Here is a 17,078-nt window from a genome sequence, read left to right as displayed (position 1 = left end):
TTTCATTTGGAAAAAGTATTGGTAAACTTTCCCTGAACTTTAGTCTATCACTTTTGAAAAAAAGATTTTAATATGAGAGAAAAATTGTAAGATCACAACTGTCTAACAATAATGCAACTTACTGCTTCTCAGATTAAAGAGCTCCTAATTGCTAAAAGCATTTAGAAGCTGGCCACCTGTCAGAATATCATAGAGGAAATTGCTATATTGGCTGGGAATTTAACTGGATGCATATTCTGTGACCGTTGATTCCATAAAGGAAAGTGATGATCATCTAAATCTCAAAATGGATTACTGGCTTAAGGTTATTAGTTCAAGCATGAAAGAGAAGGAATGGGCAAGCAGTTCCTTCTCAGATACTGCTAGTAATGGCAATTTTCTACCTCCAAAGAACAGTCTTAACCATAAGTTGGCTATCATTTTGTTACATCCCAATAATTCTGAAGATTAGAATAATTAACACTTAAATTAGGATTTTTGTTGTTGTTGTTTATAAATAAAAGAAAGCAACTTAAAATATCTTAGGCACAAAGGGGAAATATAATGAAACAGAGACAGGTCATGAAAGTCAAAGATAAGAAATCAGCTGGACCTTGGAACAGCAGTCAGACCAAAAAGCTGAAAATTGCTCTCATCTTTCATCTTTACTTCCCTCATGTGATTCTCTCTTCTCTGTCTCTACGAGTTGACTTTCTGTGCTTGTCTAGTCCACATAGAGAACAAATAAAAGCCACTATGCCATTTTCAATGCTTGATTTACCTTCCTTTCTGTAATCCACAAATACTTCCCTGGGGAGAAAACTCTGAGCCTCTTGGGTCCAGTCTCATAAATCATAGCCTTAGGGTCAGGGTCAACAGTATTTGAGGACTTTTGAGTTGTAACTGAGGTCATGAGATGGGTTGTTAAGGAGTTTATCAGGATCCTGGAAGACACTCCGTACAGGTATCAATTATACCTGGGCATAGTTCTTTACCAGAATATGCATATCCATGCCCCATTCTTAACATTAAGCCAGGATCTCCAGTGTATAGTCTCAGAATTGGGATTTTGAAGAAAGAGCTTCCCCATGTGATTATGATAAATACCTTTACCCCTTATTAAAAGTCATGAATCAAATGTATTTGAAAATTAGCAAAATAAAGTAGATCTAGAACTAACTCCGTTTCTTAACTCAAGCACTCTGGATGTCACATGTGAAGTGGACCATATCTGTCAGGCAACACTGGCATAGAACCTTTGATTCTAGGATGATTATTTAGCATATGTAAATCTTAGACTTGAGTCTGTGCTTAGATCAGTGGTGAGATGGGATTAGGAGGAGGGGATGTAAACTGTACTAGTGCCCAGAGAACCCATGAAAAAGTACGTTATAAATTAATAAAAGAAATTTAAAATAGTCTTTTGCCAGACTTACCCAATATGGGTTTCCTTGACACTATTTCTTTGGCTCTGTGTGTGTGTGTGTGTGTGTGTGTTTGGTGGGGGGTGTTTAGGAATAAAATGGAATTGGTCTGTCTGGATCCATGAGAAATTTCTAAACCACAACATCCAGTTTTCTCTTAGAAATGTTCTTATTCTTTCTCTTTTGTCATGGAATTGGTTACAGAGGTTTCCAGCCACTCCAGAGGGGACCAACTGTATTCTCTGTATGAGTCTCATAATTTTCTTTCCTACCTGCATTCTCTTAACATGACACACTATGAATGAAACCAAAGCATTAAAGCAAACGCTATAGAAGCTTACCTATATTAATTTTGCCTGTTTGATTATGGAAGATAATTTCATCTTATAAATAGAAAAAAAATACATTTTTAAAGTAAAGTCTATTTTTCACACTACTTTCCCCTAGAGGATATTTAAAAGCCTTTCCATTCAAAACTTTTTAAAACATACTTTTCAAACACCTTGAGAATTTTTTTGAAGGTTAGAGAAAACATTAAGCTTTCAAGAGTCAGTTTAGACCTATGCAAGGTCACTACTAATTCATTCAGACTGGCAAACACTTAAAACAGCTATAGATGAATATAAACCAAGACCTTTATGTAAAATATTTAATGAAAGGAGAGGAACAGTTATTTTGCAATCTATTCCAAAATATAATACAAGGATCAAACTTTACTTATTTTTGTGTCTGTATTCTTAGCATGGTGTTTTGCATGTAATGTTTCATTTTATTTGAATAGATTGTATCATGCTATTACATTTTTTAAAATTAAAAAAAGGCATATTAATTTGTCTTAATGATTCAGAGATACCTTGATGCCTTCTGGTACCAATCTATTTTTAGCAATGATAGGAAGTTATGCTATTATTTACTTTAAACTGAGAAATTAAAAACACAGAAAGCAGTGCAGAAAATTCCCTTAAGTTTATAATCATTTTATATTTGTTCTAAACTTGATTGCAGAAATAACAGTGAGCATTTCTTCTGAGTAATTAAAGTCACTATAGTTTGGGGTTAAACTCTAGCAATAATTCCTCAAATTCAGAATGATAGTGAATTTTAAGGGCAAGTATTAGTGGTGCGAGGAGAACAGGGAGGCAATGGCACCTGTAAGAAGCATCCTGGGGCCTCAACTGTGGATGTAGGACTTTATTTTTATAAGCTGGGTTGTTGAATATAGAGGAATTCATTTTATTATGTATTTGTTCATATGCCCGAAATATTTTGAAATTTGGTGTAAAAAATATTTTTAATTGACCCTCTACTATGTCAAATATACAATTTAGGCTTAAAATTGCGCTTATTAAAAGCAACTAAAACAGAAGCAACTTCAACAGTTATAACCGAAGACAGTCTACTTATTTTTTTTCCTCCCTTAATAAACCACTTCAAAAAATTACATTACACTCTCTAGTTATATTTTTAAAGGAAATTTTAATGTCACTTTTTTTATAAGGGCAGTAATTTGCATTATAAATAAGATAGTAAAATTAATCTTTGCTATTTTCTGGGTTTATGTTTATGTCTTAGTAAAGCAGAGTTACCTACACTAAATGAAAATGATAATAGCTGCCTTTTATTAAGGTCTTATTATGAACCAGACCTAGTTCTTATTAATCATTTTTCTTATAATAACCCTGTGATTTAGATGTTATTAACCTAGCTTTACAAAAGGAAAAACACTTAGGCAGAGAATGATTAATTTTTTTTTCTTTCAGATTTGTACAAGTAATATGTGACAGATCCAGATTTCAAACAAAGGTCTGTCATGTTCCAAAATGTCTGCTCTTCCTTCATAAATAAAATGTCCCACCAATAAGAGTTACCACTGGGCACCAGGGGTCATTGATCCTGCCCTGTGGTTACTCCTAAGCATGGGGCATTGTGGAGTGGAAAACAAAAATAATCAACACTAAAGAGAAGCTCTATTGGGATTTCCTAGTGATGATGAGCTCATTATAAAAGAAGGAACACCTTTACATTCTAATACAGTTGGTAGAAATAGGAGTCCTCCCCTTATAGGAAGAAATGGATGACTGAGATGTTCCAAATAATGAAGCTCTGACTTTCAATGATATATAGAATCATTATTGTTACAGCTAACATCTATTGAGTATTCACTATGTATCAGCCACCATCGGTACTGCTTTATATAAATCATCTCACTTAATTTGGAGAACACACCTTACAGTACATGCCAGCATTACCCTCTCATCTGTGAGTGAGCAAACTGAGTCTTAAAGAGGACTTGGAAGCTATTCAAAGCCACAAACCTATGGAAAAGTACAGAAGGGCATCTCAGCACAGACAGTCTGACTCCAAACCTCTTGCTCTGATTCTCCACAAGGCACTGCCTTCATCCTGCCTGTGTGCAAAGATGCAGAAAAACCATACAAAGAGACAGAGATAGAGATGAGTGCTACCAGTTATTCAAGCTGTTTATATTCACAGATCCAGCTAAGGGCCATTGTACAGTGTTAAAATGTTTTTACTCTTTGATAATTTTGATTCCAAAATTCTAGTCTCAGTTTGCCAGGGAACCAAAGATTACAAGTATATACTGTGAAAATAATTTTAAATATTTGGATGTTACTGGAAACTGCCAAGTTCTTAGATACAAACTACCAAGCTTTTCCTCTTTTTCCTTTTTCTTTATTTTACAAGGTAACAATCCTGTTGATAATGTCTTTGGAATGGGATATACTGCAAAAAGAGGACAAGGTTAAGTTTAAGTTTTGCATTTATGGAATATTTGTAGATTGAATGAAATTCTTCTCTGTAGCCAAATGAGAATTTAGCTCCCATTAAAGGCTGAAAAGAGGCTGTAGCTTTATGAGTCTAGCATTGTTATGTTAAAATGTTTTGGTCCATTTTCATGATTATAATTAATAATATATATTAAAAAATTAAGAAGTTTCAACTGCAATTAACTGTGGCTCAGAGCATAAGGCCATGAAGGATTTCTCAGTTCTTCTTGTGTAAATGTTGAATAAATGCTGAATTCTTTTGGGAAATAACTTGAATATCCATTGATTTTACTAGTACAGTAATTAAATATATTCCCTAAGGAAATATACTTTAGCATGTTGGCAATCTGCCTACTGTCTGTGCATCTTGGGCCAGGTAAGCTGTTTCCTAGTCATTAACCCTGGGGTTGCTCACTGTCCTTACCATTATTACCTACAGATGAGGCTCTGTGTGTTCCATTTCTCTTTGAAGTTCATATATATTTTCCATAAACATCTTTTATGCTATGTTGAAATTGTATAATATTTACAAAAACTCAGGGGAAACACAGAATATAAAGTTTACTTAAGATTTACATTATGATTTAGCAAAGGGTTCCCTACTAATATTAATAATGATAATTTTTAAAAAAGCATTTAAAATCTTCTAGTAGTGTTAACTGCTTCCCCAAGAGTATATGTCTGGATTATTCTTCACTTTTTCCCCTGTTTTCTATCTTAAACACTTTCAATTTTCTCTACAGTAAGTGCTATTGGGCAGAGGAGGGTTAATAAAAGGCTACATTCCTGCCTCTACTGATTTTATATTCTATTGTCTAATATCCATGAGTTTTCCCATTTTTCTGGAGCATGGATCCCCTGTTTGACAATAAGATACATTTCACATTTCTGATTTTTTGGACTCTGTAGGTTGATGTTGAGGACTTTTATATAATACCATACTTCTTGTCTAAACTGTTTTTGGTCTTCATAATAATAGAAAGGCTTCAGTATAGAAATGATTACTGGATGCTTACCAAGTGTCGTTGGCACTGTCCATGCCAGACGTGCCTGCCTTTAGGAATCTAGAATTAATAAATATTTGGACTAGTGAATATAAAATTACAATGGAATTAAATAAGTGTAATAATAGAGAAGTATATGAAGAATCACATATGAGGGACTCTTAACTCTTTTGAGGAGTAAGAGATGGACTTTATAGGAAGCTATCTGAAAGAACACTCAAACAGAAGGATAAGAGAGTATAATCTGAGAAGTCTATAAAGAGATTGATGGAAGGGTACAAGGTGGGAGACAAGAGAATGTTCCACAAGAGCGGAGAGCATCTTCAAACATAATAGGGCTTCTGGACTTCACTCAAGGATGTAGAGAGCTGGAAAGAGCATCATTCATACTCTCACAACATAAATCTGGACAAACTGAAACTCCATCACGTTTCTTGTATTCACCGGGGAGCTGAGGTCATAAGGTAATCAACTAGCACAAAATCTAAGGAATGGCACCTGCAGGGAGAGACGGGACTCAAGTGCTTTTTTATCTAGAGAGATGCAGGTGGAAACTAGTAGAAGAATTCAACTAGAATAGTCAACAAATTGGTAAAGGAGAAGTGTGGGGAGACAGTGTGGGCTGCTGGAGGCCACAGATATAAGGGAACTGGCACATTTCTGTAGATTTTTCTCTCCATCATCTCCCTAAAAGTTTGAGAATACTGAGAAAGCTTCTGAATTAATACACACTTAGGTGAGAGGGAAGATCAGCTGCTGTGTGAGAACATAAAAATCTGCCTGGACCTTCTTTATCTCCTATTCAGAAAAATGCCTTATTCTATGGTTGGAAGGGGTAAAAAAATAGACAACCTTGGGCACTGGTGAAAATCCAATGTAGCTAGCAGAAATGAACAGGCAAAAAAATATACCAACAACTCCTCTACTGTGGGAGGAAGAACAGGGATACATGCTGAAATCACAACTAAAAGCTGAAGGGAGTCAAGAACAATGAGAAGGTCACGTGCTCCATACCAAGGAACACTTTGCCTAAAGCTGAAGCTTAATCAGATCATCAGTGAACACCCCTTTTCCACTCTGTTCATTCATAATTTAAACAGAATTTTGTAAAAAAAAAAAAATCATATGATCACCTCAAAGGATAAAGAAAAGGTATTTATAATTCAGTGTCCACTCATTATCCAAATTTTCAGCACACTAGAGAGGATATTTTTTTCCTTAACCTGGTAAAAGGCATCTATAAAAATCTACACGTGACATGATATTCAATATTCAATGGTGAAATCTTTCCCTTTAATTGGGAACAAGTCTGTTCTTACAACTCCTATTAAACATTGTTCTAGTAGTTTTAGTATAATACGGCAAGAAGGAAGAAAGAATATTTAGATTGGAAAGGAAGAAGTAAAACTGCCTCTATTCACAGATGACAGAATTGTCTATGTAGAAAACCACAAAAGACCTATACAAAAACTCTTAAAATTGCTAGGTGAGTTTAGAAGAGTCTCAGGATACAAAGTCAACATGTCAAAAAAAAAAAAATTCAATTTTATCTCTGCTAACTAACAATTGGAAAAGTTTTAAAAAGCATCATTTACAGTCGTGTCACAAAATGTATTTAGGTACAAATCTTAAAGAAGGTTCATGGATTTGCATGCTGAAAAGTACAAAATATTGATGAAAGAAATAAAACACCTAAATAGATGTAGAGATATGTCTGTGACTCAGAAGATTCAATGGTTTAAAGTGGCAGCTTTACACAAATTGATCTGTAGATTCAACAGAATCCCAATCAAGATTCCAGCAATCTATTTGTAGATATTGACAAACTGATGTAGAATTTTCACATAAAGGCAAAGGAACTAGAAGAACCAAAACAATTTGAAAAAATAGTTTAAGGACCCATACTAAAATTACAAGACTTAATTATAATTATTCACTAATCAAGGCAAGTGGATAAACACAGAACAAGAGAAGAGAATAGAAAATCAAGTAATAGACACACAAGTGCTGTCTACTTATTTTTGACAAGGATACAAAGGCAGTTCACTGCAAAAGAATCATCTTTTCAACAAGTGACATTGGAATATTTATGTATCTTTTAAAAAGTGGTGCTGGAACATTTATACATATATATGCAAAAAATAATAATCCTTAACCTGTATCTCATGTCTTGTACCAAAAATTAGTTCAAAATAAAACAGACTCAATAGGATATAAAGCCATAAATAGGTAAGAAGAAAACAGGGAAAATATTTGTGATAATCAGTCAGGCAAATATCTTTTCTTCCTTAACATACGATACCAAAATACAAACCATGCAATAAAAAACAAAAATTAAATTTCCTTAAAATTGAAATATTTTGCTTTAAGAAAGACAATCCTAAGGTAATGAAAAGACAAGTCAAAGACTTGGAGAAAATATTTGCAAGTTATAGTTTTGGTAAAAGTGCATGTTTCTAGAATACATAAAGAATTCTGAAAGCTTAACAATAACAAGCACTAAAGTCAATTGAAAAAAATAGGCAAAGGATCTAAATTGGCGCTTCATCAAAGAAGATATATGGATGGCAAATAAGTGTAGAAAAAGATGCTCAACAGCATTAGTCACTAGAGAATGTGAATCAAAACCACATTGATGTATGGCTATTCATATAATCAGTGATTAAAATAAGAACATATTGACACTACCAAGCTCTGGCAAGGCTGTGGAGGAGTGGGAACTCTCATACATTGCTGCTGCAAATGCTAAATGCATGGCCACTACAGATAATTGTTTGGCTATTTCTAATAAAGTTGAATAGACACCGTATTACCACACAGTCCATCTCCTAGCTATTCATCCAAGAGAAATAAAAACTTATGTTCACATAAAAATCTGTCCATGGATATTTATAACAGCTTTATTCAATAATCACCACAAACTGGAATCAACTCAGATGTCCTTCAATAGAAGAACAGATAAACTGCCATACAGTCATCAAATGAATACTGCTTGGTGATATAATGGAAAACACTATTAATTCATGTAATGATATAGTTACCAAAGGCAGGTTCATGTGCCTGTCGCACCATGATGCCAAACAAACTGAAATAGCAAGAGATTGGAGCAGGGAAATGTTTACTGCAGGGTGGAGCAAGGAGGACATGGTGGCTCATGTCCAAGAAAACCTGAACTCCCAGAAGGGTTTCAACAAAGCATATTTAAAGGCCAGGTGAGGGAGGCGAGGTAGCAGGGTACATGATCAGCTTGTGCACAACTCTCTGATTGGTTGACGTTGAGGCAACAGAGTGGTCAACACTATCAACCCCTAGGCATCAAAAGGTCTGGGGGCCATGTGCTCTCAATCATCAAGTAGTTAATTTCTTCCCTTTGGTGGTGGCTTTTAGCATCTGAAAAACTCAGGAAATTTGCATGAGATACTATTACCTGGGTACTTCAGAGAGCAGCTGCATCAGAGGATATAGGGGGAAGGTCTGACCCTAGAGGGCCAGGGTTCTGCTCAGCTACAATATGAATGAACCTTAAATGCATTTTGAAAGCTTTGGCCAAACCCAAAGAGTTATATACTGTTTAATTCCATGTATATGACATTCCGGAAAAGACAAAAAGTGTAGGATTGAAAATAGACTAGTGCTTTTCAGTTTTGAGAATAGGGGAGAAATTAGTAACAGGGGCAATTCAAAACAACTTTGGGGGTGATGAAATTGTTCTATTTGTGTTGGTAGATACACAGCTCTATGTGTTTTTCAAAATCCACAGAACTATATACCACAAAGAATATGTTTTACTATATGTAAATAAAAACAAAAACAAGACCTGGAGACATAAATGAAACACAAACAGATAACCTAGCTGTTATCACCTCAATAACAAAGTAGGGAAGAAAGTAACTAGCCCAACTCATCTTTGGAAAATAGTATTTTGACTTAATACCACAAGACTGTGGACAAAAAGAACTGTTCACAAACATTGCACTCCAGCTAGTAAATTTTTTGCTCACAGAGTATGGGTCAGTAATTCTGGAATTACTTTACATATGTAGTAGGTTCCAACATATATATTTTTTATATCTGTCTAATCAGAGGGACTAGAAGTAACAACATCATTATAAAAATGAGTACATCTAGCACCCAGATCTTGGTTCCTCAGTGCCATTCTTAATGAAGTAAACAAGGCCAACTTGGAAAAATGGTTGACTGTAGGGCACAGAAAATATAAGACGAATCTGTAACAACAAACGTACGGGTGTTAGAAAAGAAAGGATTATTTCAAAAAAGGATGAGGATGTGGAAAATGCACAGAAGCCAATCTGCAAGGGTTCCTAATAACTAAAGCTCAAAAATTGTTCAACAATTTAACCAACACATAAAACAATACTGATTTTAAATCTTAAAATAAAAATGAACACACATGAATTTATAGTGATATAAATAAATAAATAAATAAATAAATAAATAAATAAATAAATACATACATACATACAGAAGATCCTTCCTACTAAAAATAAAAATTAATATGGGGTTGAGGAAAAAAGAAAATCACCATCAGAACTCAGTATTTTTTTGTTCAGGCAAGTTCTACCAATTAATGCCAAAATTAGTGGGCAAAAGTTTAACGAGCAACAGCTTATTTGCATAGTCTCAAAACATCTTTCTCAAGATGTTCATCAATTACAAATCAAAAATAGTAGCTTTACCATGGAAAAATCCTTAATCAGGTGGTTGAGATTAGTAACACCAGTAATAAGACATAGCACATCATGTACTCCCTCCTCACATGATGCACTAAGAAAGAGGTACCACTCTGTGATATTCTCACCAAAAATATATAACCTACATTTTACCACGAGGACACATCAGAGAAATTAAAAATGAAAGAAGGTTCCACAAAATGATCAACCAGCAGTCTTAAAAGCGTTAGTACATTGAAAGATACTGAAAGACTGAGGAACTGTCACAGATAGGGGTAGACTGAAAAAAAAAAAAAAAGGACAACTAAATGTGTTATGGAAACTGGGATTAGATTTGGATCAGAAAAAGGACAGTGTAAAAACTGGTGAAAACAGCATGAAGACTGCAGTTTCCTTACCAGTACTGCACTAATGTTAATTTCATAGTTTTAATGAATGCGAGATAGTTATGTTAAGTTGTTAGCATTAGGAAAAGCGACTGAAGAATATGCAGGAACTCTGGACTATTTTTTAAACTATTCTGTAAATCTAAAATTATTTTAACATAAAAGCCTACAGGCAAGATAGAGCTTGAGGAGCACTGAAAAGCCTGGGAAGTTAGATATAGTTGGATTATGAAGTGTGACCTGGAAAGTAGGAAGCTGGAGAGCTAAGAAGAGATTAGAGTACACAAAAATATGCTATCCACTCAAAAATGAGGAGTTTGGATTTTTTTTCAAGGAATTAACATAATGAGATTTGCATTTTGAAAAGTATACACTTGTTGAATTTAAATAATAATTTAGAAAGAACCAAACCTGATGATATATAATATATAATATATAGTCCATTAGAAAGAAAGATCACAAGGGAGATGGGGGAGGATTTTGTCAGGATGGAGAGACTTAGAATGGATTTTAGAACAATTTGGAGGCACAATAAAAACACTTGGTGGTTAAGACAGAGGAAAGGGGAAGGCAAGGAGTCTGAGATGACACCAATATCCACGCTCCAGAAGCATTAGGCATTTTGATTTGAGCTGAAAATTATTCTTTGATGGTCAACTCTTTAAAAATTGTCAAGTAATATAAATCACATATCCCCATTCCATCTTGAGATGAAATATTTATTCCCTCTATTTATATCCCTCTTTTTCTCAAAGCTAAGTCCTATTTCTAAGGTGGGAACCTGAGTTGATTAACAATGTCATGAGAAAGAGATTAGAGTGGGTACCACGTGGAAGAAAAAAATAGTTCGATGTTTAAGTCTTGGCCCTACAGCTAAACAAAACTCTAAGCAATGGTTCCCCTTCCTACTTATTTTTCTCCTTTGATAAATTTCTGTCCCATATATGTTTCCTTTTTCATATCTATGAAATGAGAATAATCAATTTAACTACCATTTTAGCTGCTTGAGTGTTAAATATATATAAAGGCCTTAGATCAGTGCTTGGCATATAGTGCACTTGAAGTAAATGGTAATAATCATAGGGAAGTTGTTATTGTTAGTTTTGTTCTGTTTACCAATTTTCCTCCTCTCAGAAGAGGTCACTAAGCCTGTTCAGTAACTACTCATTCTCTAACACATCACATATGTCTTGAACCAGTTTGACTGGGTGAAGGGCAAGATATAAGGGACCATAACCGAGTCCCCTGTGTGATGATTCTCTCCACCTCAGACATCCCAGGACATAATGAATTGCACTAACAAACAGTGATGTTAGTGATATCAGTCCTACGCATACAGACATTACTGGTGCATAACATGGTAAATTTTCCAGCAGACTTAAAAAAAAATAACATATGTAATAATACATTCTAATAAAAATCTCACAACATAAAGTGAAATAAGAAAGTCTAAAAATTCAAGTGTGGTTTTAAGGATGGAATGAAGCACAGATACTTGTTACACACATTACTTGGAAATAAAAAGTATAGATATTTCTTTGTCAAGATACTCCTTTTATTATCAGATTTATCAGGGAATATGCTTCCCTGAGTAAAAGGAGTTTATAGAAGTAGATGTAGATTTAGGAGAAATTATTAAATTTTATATATTCATTTTCAGATGTCTGGGTAATATTATAATGCAAATATCTGGACAGCTGCTGAATGGACAAGTCGAAAGTACAGGATTATAAATTAGGTCAGAGGTACAGATTTAGGATACATGACACACAGAATAAAGGTCAAAGATAACAGAACAAAAGACAAACCCAAACTGTGGTATTTATTACCCCAGAAGGGTATGTACAATTAATAAAGAATGCCTATAATTAAATTCAAACGCATTGCTAACAGAACATGAAAATGGTGATTTTATAGAACCAATGCTGTATCAGGGTGGTATTATAATGATATTCTAATTTTTTATAAGTACCAAGTGTTTATTAAATATTTAATCAGGAGTAATAAGCTCATGGGATGTAAAGGCAATTTATACCTCATATTAATAGTTTGTGTCAAAAAAAGGAAGTTTAACAAAACTTAGGTGGTCATTCAATAATAATTTAATTGATAATAATTTAACTGATCAAAATTTGATCAGCCTACTGTATTTTCCCATACAGATTAATTTAATATTTTGCATGAGTGGTTTTATCAACCCATTTTTTATCTTCCATGAGTGCCTAGTAATATATATGTGTTATATAAATTATGTGTATTAACATATAGATAACAGGCATTGTATTACTCATACCAAGAAAACCTATTTTTTTCAATGTTTGCATAGAGTTCTATTTCTTGATAGCTCAATAATAATTTTTGAGCAACTGATTCTGTAGGATTTTGCTTCTTGGGAAGCCTACATCATTTGATTTACATTTTAGATTTATAAAGCAAGTATTTCCTCATATCTTTCTCTTGTCCAGTCTCAACCTCTCAGTTGGCATTATCAGGGCAGATAGAGCCTGAAAAGGCTTCTTATTAAAAGCAACCAATCAGGAGGATAAGACTCAAAGAGATCAGAGACGTAAAACTAAATGTTTGGGATAAGGCTATTACTACCTGATCTTAACAAGATAAGTCTGAATTGAGACCTGCAACATTCATCTGTGGGTAAGGCAACATTTCTGATGATGTCTGATATCAGAACTTACAAGATTTTCTACTGCCTAGGATTAAATAGACCTTCATCATGGTTAATAACACTTTTTCCTCGAAAACATACAAGAGTCTAAGATTTTTACTGAAGCTTATGAAATTGAAGCTCCAGACAAATATAAAAATTTTTCCTCTGGTGTCTAAAGGAAATGGCATTTTTCCAGAACATAAAAAAAAACACACACTTTTACTATATTGTGTTAATATTACTCAAGTTTATTCATATTTGGAGTCTTAGGGCAAAAATTATTTGAAAATACTGATAGAAATCAGGGTAAAATTCATTGCTCACTAATCTATAGCTCATACCCTAAGCAGAACTGCTTTTTGAAAATCTAGTTATAGTTCCACGATCTAAGAGGTCATATTTAATCATGCCACAAATTCTATCATTGGTAAAGTTTATAAACTTTGGTGACTACCTTAATAATTTCCATTCTGTTCTATATGTTTTCTTGGTTGGAGTTTCTTGATGTTCTTTTATCTGTTTGCATCCTATAAATAAAAGGTGTCAGAGCCAGAACTGTATCTTAAATCTCTACATGGCACTGAGAGATCAAGGCTTACGGAGCCTTGATGTTATCAAGCTTACAAAGCAAGGGAGCTGCCACAGAAGTTGCCCTCTGAGCTATGCTCTGTCCGAGTTTCACACTGATATTTCCGGAAGGCACATCTGATGATATCACTCCCTACTTAAAAATCTTCCTATTCTCCCTACAGCCTTCAGGATCAAATCTAAACTCTTAAACATGACCTACCCACAAGACATTTCACAATTTGACTCTTGTTCACCTCTTCTCTCATCTTCCTTCCTTTATTTCTGTCCTACGGATATGCTTTTAAATCACTGAGCAATAAATACTATGCTATCCTCTTTCTGAAGTTTGGGTCTTTGCCTGGGCTGTTTGCTTTACCTGTATTATTTCACCTCTGTCCTTACCTAGTTAGTTGTATGTCTATACTACCACATTTGTCATCTGATATTAAAAGTTCCTTTTTACAAGTCTGAAAAGACAGGGATAGCTTCTTTGCTTCTTGGTTATACTAGCACAGTGGCAAACATTTGAAAAGTTCTAGACAAACACTTGAATGTGCTAATATGTGAATGAATTAATGAAGTGATTGCCTCCTCTGCATAATTCCCAGACCCTCACAGCCTTTCCAGAATTGACTACATTACTATCTGCCCATCCCCAAACTCATGCTGGCTGCATCTCAAACTAGGTACATTATTTCATTTCTAGAATACATCATCACATCTGGATCACATCAAATGGTACAGGTGGACCACAGATTCTTCCCCAATCCATCACAGCAAAGCTGCTTTCTTCATGTCACTATAAAAAGTCCATTTTTGACCTCCTAGAAACCTGAGACCCTGTTGCAGCACACAATTTTCCCTTAGCCCATCACTTAGGAAGTCACTGCTTATTTCAATAGGGGGAGAAGAGTTATTGTCTTTCCTTACCAAGCTACTGTTTTAGATGAATTCTCTGGGAAACAGACTCTTAGATGGAGAGTTTACTGGGGAGTGCTCCAGAGAATAACATCTGGAAAGAGTAAGAGAAACAGTGTCAAGTGGAGGGAGAAGTTGAAATGTGATATAGTTTCATGACATCTCAGCTGATGTCCTTAGGGAGCTCTGGAGCTGGGATGATTCTCCCTAATTGTCTCAGGTTAAGGAAAAAAGTCTAGTCTCTGCACCCACTCGTCAACCAGCCTTGATTTTGGACTTCCCCTGAGTAAGATGGTAACTTGGGGAAGGGCAGCACTCTTTCTTCTACTAAGTTGGGCAGTTCTGGAACAGAAATTGACAATGTGCTGTCAGCAGCAAACACTCTCAGCATCATGCTGGAAATGTGTCCAGATGGAGCAAACTTACTATATAAAGCAAGTTTTTTATCTGAAAGGCATGGGTAGACTGTAGTAGGTACTGGGGTGGATTTCTACTTCCCTCCTTCAAGGCTGAGGCACTCACTTTTCCAGGTGTTGAAAGCAACAGTAATTCAGGTACAAATATTTCACTCAGTGTAAGTCATTGTTGTATTCATGCTCCTAGCACCATATTGGCATTAACTCATGGGATTCTTGCCAAGGTGTGAAATCTAACATCATGAAGGAGGGCTGCATTAATTATCTTTTGCTGTAGTAACCAATTTCTAAAACCTAAGTGGCTTAAATCATACAAATTTGCTATCTTATAGTTATAAAGGGCAGAAGTCTGAAATGGGTCTCATTGGGCTAAAAATCATGATCTCATCAGAAATGAGTTACTTCTGGAGTCTCTAGGGTAGAACCTGTTTTCTTGCCTTTCCCAGCTTTCAGAGCATGTCCAAATTCCTTGGCTTCTGGGCTTTCTCCCAATTTTGAAGTGAGCCATGGCAGGTTTAGTCCACTCACTCACCTGTCCTCACTCTGACTGATCACATCTCCTTTTCTGACTCTTGTTTTTCACTTCCTTTTTCCAACGTTAAGAATCCTTGGATTTATATTAGAACCACCTGGGTAACCCTGAATACCTTCTCTATTTTAAGCGCAGCTTGTTAGCAAATTTAATTCATCTGTCTGGTTTAATTTGTCATGGAAGGCAAAAAGTACATAAATACATATTCATATATATATATATATATGGTCACTGGGTCAGATGGTTCCAGAGATTAGGAAATGGACATTTATGAGGGTGAGGTGGGGCATTATTCTGCCTAACACAACTGCTAACATATATTAAGACAAACAAAGCTACTCTCTTTGATCCTTCTTAATCCAGACCCCACAGGATCCATATATACCGTCCTAGCTCCTAAGAGTAACTTTTGGCTACTCCACTACAGCTGTTTGGTGTGTATTCCTTTTCGTCACTTTGCAGACTCAGCACTGCCCCAGTTGGGTTCGATGTGATGACCCAGGTTATTGGTACAGTGGCCCAGAGTGGAAATGAGAATGTATAAAAAGAATATTGCCATCAAATTCCCATAAAGATGGAGTCCTAGCCTTTGAAGAGAGGAGAGGGCCATTTCCAGAGGCCCACTGTGTTTGAGAGACCTGGAAATTCAAGATTTTTAAGGGCATCAATCTACTTTTTACCTTCACAGGGTTCCACGCCTTTCTTATTAGGGTCTTAACCTTAAGACAAGCACACTTGCAGAGTTAAGAATTTGAACTTTTCTGAAACTCCTCTATTCTTATAATTAAATTATGGGCCTCATGCATAGCTGTTTTTGCCCTTCAGAAATAAAAATAACTTTATGCTGCTCAGAAGGTCATCTGGCTTTCACACATGACCAAAATTGGTGATTAATTTTCCCCAGCCTTCATTTTTCACCCCCAATGCATAAGTAGTATCCAATAAAACTGACCAATTTCAGGATCCTGGTAATACTATTTTCTTTGGACTCTCAGGATGCCGGAGATGTAACTGCCAGTGCATTCCCCCTCCACCATTACCCCATCCCAGTTTAACACTAGTGAAAAGTTTAAAATTTCACTGAGATAGCATGTGAGGTGTTCGTACTCCACTTACCTCCAGTGGCGCGGTCCTCATTTTCAGCTGGCAGGAGGTACTGCAATCCAAAAACCCCAGTTTTGCCTCTGCTCTCTGGAGTTAGGTTGTCCCTGAAAAACAGTTGCAAATGAAACAAGGGGGCAGGGTTTTTATACCCTGCATTGACAAATCAATGGATGTCAGCTGCCCATAGGAGGAAGGCAACACTGAAACAAAGGCAGATTATTGTTCTCCAGCTGAGGGCAAAGGCCTAAGGGAGAACTCAGCTGTGAGCAGTCAGCAGCCAACAAGCCTTGCAGCAAGGGGCAAAAACGGCCAGGTCTGAAGAGAGGATCTAGTTGGCTCATCACGACCTAACTGCCACTAATTGTTCTCTCCCACTCATGGATGTCTCTAGCTTCATTATTCACCAATACATAGTCCTAAAATTCCTTTTCTAATAACACTTCTGAGTTTCTGTTTGTTATTACAGCCTATAATGAAAAAGAAAATCAGGGAGGGTATAGCTCAAGAGTGCATGCTTAGCATGCAGGAGGTCCTGGGTTCAATCCCCAGAACCTCCTCTAAAAATAAATAGATAAACCTAATTACTTCTCTCCCCCCCAT

At 35.6% G+C, this 17,078-nt stretch overlaps 1 long non-coding RNA gene across 1 annotated transcript in view; it reads right to left on the bottom strand.

Moving 5' to 3' along the window:
• Positions 1 to 16,622, bottom strand: part of LOC116154763 (uncharacterized) — a 132,351-nt gene extending 115,729 nt beyond the window's left edge. Inside the window, exons 1-2 of the long non-coding RNA XR_004138717.2 lie at positions 16,491 to 16,622; positions 14,439 to 14,520 (exon numbers count right to left, since the gene is read on the bottom strand). This is a non-coding gene — a long non-coding RNA (uncharacterized LOC116154763). The remainder of the gene's footprint in view (positions 1 to 14,438; positions 14,521 to 16,490) is intronic.
• Positions 16,623 to 17,078: the final 456 nt, after the last annotated feature.

The sequence above is a fragment of the Camelus dromedarius genome, chromosome 2 (genome assembly GCF_036321535.1).
Source record: "Camelus dromedarius isolate mCamDro1 chromosome 2, mCamDro1.pat, whole genome shotgun sequence".
Classification (NCBI taxonomy): domain Eukaryota; kingdom Metazoa; phylum Chordata; class Mammalia; order Artiodactyla; family Camelidae; genus Camelus; species Camelus dromedarius.
The sequence above is the reverse complement of the archived record's forward strand: the minus strand, read 5'-3'. Positions and strand labels throughout refer to the sequence as shown.